The sequence below is a fragment of the Dromiciops gliroides genome, chromosome 4 (genome assembly GCF_019393635.1).
Source record: "Dromiciops gliroides isolate mDroGli1 chromosome 4, mDroGli1.pri, whole genome shotgun sequence".
Classification (NCBI taxonomy): Eukaryota; Metazoa; Chordata; class Mammalia; order Microbiotheria; family Microbiotheriidae; genus Dromiciops; species Dromiciops gliroides.
Window position 1 is genome coordinate 36851303 of NC_057864.1, and position 5126 is coordinate 36856428.

The 5126-nt window shown below is 38.8% G+C and overlaps 1 non-coding gene across 1 annotated transcript; it reads right to left on the reverse strand.

Annotated features, from left to right (window-relative positions):
* Positions 1-1907: 1907 nt before the first annotated feature.
* LOC122726930 lies at positions 1908-2014 on the reverse strand. The gene has a single exon (XR_006352921.1). It is a non-coding gene; the product is annotated as a U6 spliceosomal RNA (small nuclear RNA).
* Between the last annotated feature and the right edge of the window lie 3112 nt (positions 2015-5126).

Genomic DNA, 5126 nt, shown 5'->3' on the forward strand with positions numbered 1-5126 from the left:
GTCTACAGGATTTGGCAAGAGCAGCCATGCATCTCCTTAACTGTGACTTGTAAAACTCAGCAGGTAGTCCCCTCTTCCATAGCAACAGTGCACTGGGAAATCTGTGTGTGGAAGTTGGAGGGGGTGAGATGATGTCTCTTTCTTCCTACCCACTGTGTAGGAACATAACTCTTTCTAGTGCTAAACCAGGTCACTGGCTATGACCTGGTATGACCCTGGTAGCTTCAATGCCTGTTCCATACATTTGGATACAACACTCAAAGCTAGGACTTTTCTTTGCAGCCCATGGAGACTGTTTTGCTCTCAGTTTTGAATTAATAGCAGTCTTAGTCTTGTCTTCCCCCCTCCCCCTGCCCCAGTTTGGGTGGAAAAAATGTGGGAATGCTATGAACAGCAATAAGTTTTTAAGTCTCCTCTAAACTAGCCTGAAGGGGCTTGTTCACAAGAGTTTGAGTCTCTGGTGAGCTGCTCACAGTTGCTCTTTAAATGAGTTAAAAATATTTCCTCCATAAAAAATGAATGGCAAGCCACAGGACTGGAAGGAATCTTAGAGTTCGTCCTGACCAACTTCTTCATTCTGCATATAAAGAAACTAAGTCCAGAGAGGTATCCATTTGAAGAAGTAAATTAATAAGCTGGAGAATGTGAAAGAGAACAGCCAGCATTGTCATGGTCTTTGAGATGATTCCATAAGAACTGGGTGATGGGACTGAAGATGACTTAGAAGGGAACATGATAACTGTCACCAAGTATGTGAAAGGAGGTCATATAGAAGAGGAATTAGTCTTGTTCTACTTAGCCCTAGAGGGTACAACAATGAATGGAAGTTGCAAAGAAGCCAATTGAGGCTTGATGTGAAGAAAAGCTTCCTAACCATGAGAGCTGTCCAAACATGGAATCGGTTGCTTTGGGATGCTAGTGGATTCCCACTCATTGGAGGTCATCAGCAGAAGGTAGACAAATAGATAGAATAGGTAGGTAGATAGAAGTGAAACTTGTTCAAGTGTAGGTTGGACTAGATGACCTCTAGGGTTTCTGTTACCTTAGGGATTCTGGGAGCTAATTTGTCCAAAGTCACATCATGAAGAAGTGGAAGACCTGGAAGTAAAACTGAGCTCTCTATCCTCTTGTTCCAGGGTTTTTTCCCTGCTAAAGCATAATCAGGTCAATACTAGTAAGCAGCATGTGAAGAGCCAAGTTATGATTTTAAGTTCCCTCTGTTACAGAGAAACCATTTATTACAACTACACCCTGTCTGGGCTATAATGATCAGATGTCTGAGAGATACATAACCAAGTCATTCTTTTACGGTATTATGGGAGAAGCAGTTTATACCACATGGGCTGTTCTATTGTGAGCATTCCAAATGATTGTTGCCAACTCTGGCCAATGAATGACAAATTTACATACGCATCATGTCATCCAGCAATATTTTACAGCTTTAATTGCTTTAGCTTCAGGCATTCCATGTCAAAATAGAGTGTTTAATGTCCTTCAAGTTGCCCTGTTTCTTTGCAACAGTTAAATTATTCTGTAATTTGCCTGTTTTCTTTCTAATGCAATGCCCATTAAGTTCTTCAATAACTTATGATAGTAAGTGCAGGACAAAACTTTAAATAGCACGTGAAGATTTCTTTCTTAGTGGGTGCCAGGCATGTGTTGGGATGAACAGAATCACTGAAATCCAGTCCCAGTCAATCCATTTTACCCATATTGCTAGTCAATTGAAAAGGATATTTTCCAGGGTCTGAGAGTCAGATATTTAAAATAATGTGCTGGTTCCTCTGTTCAGGGACAGAGTATCAATCGATCAATCAACATTTAGTAAATACTTACATTGTGCAGGTCCTGTGACAAGCACTGGAGATACAAAGAAAAAGCAAAAATAATCTTTGCCCTCAAGGAGTTTATACTTTATTTTTTTCATGAATTTATGTGTCATCCTTTTGTAGGGGCCATGCTAATCTTCTCTGTATCATTCCAATTTTGGTATATGTGCTGCCAAAGTGAGCACAGAGTTTATACTTTAACTGGGATGTGACAAGTCCTTAAGGAGAAAAAGAGAGTATACTGCTATTTTAATTATTCAATCTGACAGTAGCATGTGTTGTCTGCCTATATACATGAACCTCGGATATGGAATCAGAGGACCTGAGTTTGAATTATGGCTCTTCCACTTACTACATATGTAGCCTTAGGCAAGTGACTTTGCTGTTCTGGTCCTGCTTCATCATCTCTAAATGAGGATATTGGACTAGATGACTTTTAAGTTTCTTTTGGTTTTAAAGCCAAGTGGAATAAATTCAAAGCTTTAAATAGCTTGTTTACTTGACTCTTGAGGCTTTTGGTGATATTTCATTTATTTATTTATTTATTTTAGTGAGGCAATTGGGGTTAAGTGACTTGCCCAGGGTCACACAGCTAGTACCTGTTAAGTGTCTGAGGCCGGATTTGAACTCAGGTACTCCTGACTCCAGGGCCGGTACTCTATCCACTGCGCCATCTAGCTGCCCCTATTGGTGATATTTTAAAAAAGACTTTTTTGTGCTTTTCTGTGTCTGTCCATGTTTCACTTGAACACTGAAGGAATTGTTGTTCATCCTTTGTTCTCAAAGAGGACCAATGATATCAGAAGTGTGATGTCTTGACTTGCAAGTGAATTGGATTTAAGTGAGGCAGAGCTGTGTAGGCCTCATTCTCTCCTCAGTCATTGGAATCCACTGGCAAGATATAGGTCAAGATAACTAGCAATGGCCGGGAAAGAGAGGGAGAGCTTGACCTTTTTTTTTTTTTTTTTTTTTTTAGTGAGGCAATTGGGGTTAAGTGACTTGCCCAGGGTCACACAGCTAGTAAGTGTTAAGTGTCTGAGGCCAGATTTGAACTCAGGTACTCCTGACTCCAGGGCTGATGCTCTATCCATTGCGCCACCTAGCTGCCCCAGCCTTGACCTTTTTAAGCCAAGGTCTTTCCCAGGTCTCAGTTTGTCTGAGGCAATGACCACCCAGTAACTAAATCCTAGATGGAAATTGAAACAAAGTTGGCCTAATTTGCAATCATAAAAGAATTAATTGGACAAGAGGAAGTGAGTACACAAATTGTCTCTTCTTATGCAATCACAGTTTAGGAGATATGTAAGGCCATTGTTCTTGATGTTCATTTTGTTGTTAGAGTTCATGTGAAGATATGAAAAAAACCAAAACCAAAGGGTCTTTGGCTGGCTTTCACTCACATCTCTTAAGAGAAATTATCAAAGGACTTTTCACTATCAGTCAATCAATGAACCAACAAGCATTTGTTAAAGCTTTTTTTGTGGGTGTGCCAGGCATAGAGGATCCATAGACAAGGAATGAAACAATTTTTCCTCCCAAGGAAGGATAAACAATTACCCTGATGCAGGGTATCCTTCCTTCCTTCCTTCCTTTCTTTTTTTGCAGGGCAATGAGGGTTAAGTTACTTGTCCAGGATCACATAGCTAGTAAGTGTCAAGTATCTGAGGCCAGACTTAAACTCAGGTCTTCCTGAATCCAGGGCCAAAGCTTTATCCACATTGTATCATTTCTTGCATGGGATTACCACCACACACAACAACCATATTTTGGATATTGAGATTAAAAGCTAAAAAAGGGGGGAAAAAGAGAACAGATTGAGCCAGAATACAAATATGCTGATGACATTTGCAAATGATTCTCTGTTCAAGATTTCAACCCGAACCCCCTCTAAAACTCTCACTCTGGTATTATGAATACTTGTCTTGAAGGTAGGAAAATCCTAGGAATCTCCGCTCATAGAGCCTGCCAGTTTCCATTGTCTTGGTTTCAGTAGCAGGTCCTCGTTTTTTTTCCACTCTCTTCCACTTACTTTCAGCAGTTGGCAAACCTGTTTCTTCCCCTTTCTGCAGTAGGAAGAACCACAACTGACTACTCTTCATGAAGGCCTTTATTGCTTTCTTTCTGCCATTACCCAGAACTAAAAGTTCATAGTTCCATAACAATTGTTTGTTTTTTTTTTTTTTTGTTTTTTTAGTGAGGCAATTGGGGTTAAGTGACTTGCCCAGGGTCACACAGCTAGTAAGTGTTAAGTGTCTGAGGCTGGATTTGAACTCAGGTACTCCTGACTCCAGGGCCGGTGCTCTATCCACTGCGCCACCTAGCTGCCCCGTTCCATAACAATTGAAACCGTGAGAACTTCAGCTAGATGTCTTTTAGACCCATAACCTCATGGGAAATGTACATTTTCTCCTCAGTTGTCCCTTTATTATAGGCTCACACTGTATTTTTATATTGAATATCATCTTTATTTTACTTCCTTTCTCAAGTCCCTGGAATGATTGAATTCAAAATATTAATTATGTTTCTTGAATTACTGACCTTTGTCATGTTGGGGGTATCTTTGATTTCAGGTTTAGTTGAAATTGGTGGTATAACCTCAATGATAAACAAAGTAGATTAAAGTCACTATGCTGTCAGTTTCTTAGCAATTTCTGAGATTTGGAGGAATTTCTATCTTCATCTGTTACCATCTTATTTGATAGATAATTCTTTTTATATTTTTTAGTTTCTAATGCAAAGACTGTTGAATAAGAAAGATGTCTTCCTTCCTTTTTGGAGCTTTTTTCTTAACTTCTAGAAGAATCCAATTATTAGTGTTTAGGCATTATTATAAACCCTTGAAAAAGTTTTCTTTGCCTGAATCCGTTATTCATAGTGGAATTATTTTCTGTTGGTGATGCCATATTTTAGGGGGTGGGGAGGGAAGTAGGGGGCAGATGTCTAACAGATTGGTTAAAATTTTAAAAAATATTTTATGATTAATTTTGATGTTTATATGACATTCATTTCTCAGCAACCCCTATCCCATAGTACTTTCTCTTATAAAAGAGAAATAAATGGTTAAACAAAATTGACCTCTATGACTGGTAGAGTATGCAATATTCATCACCCATGGTTCACCACTTCTCTATTAAGAGGAAAGTAGTTTTGTTTCAGCATCAGTTTTCCATAACCAATATTGGTCCCTGAATTTTATTGAGTTTTGTTGTCTTTTAGTGTTATTTTCATTTATATTATTGTAATCATTATTTCTTATTTTGGTTCTCCTTTATTCACTCTGTAGTAGTTCATTCTACT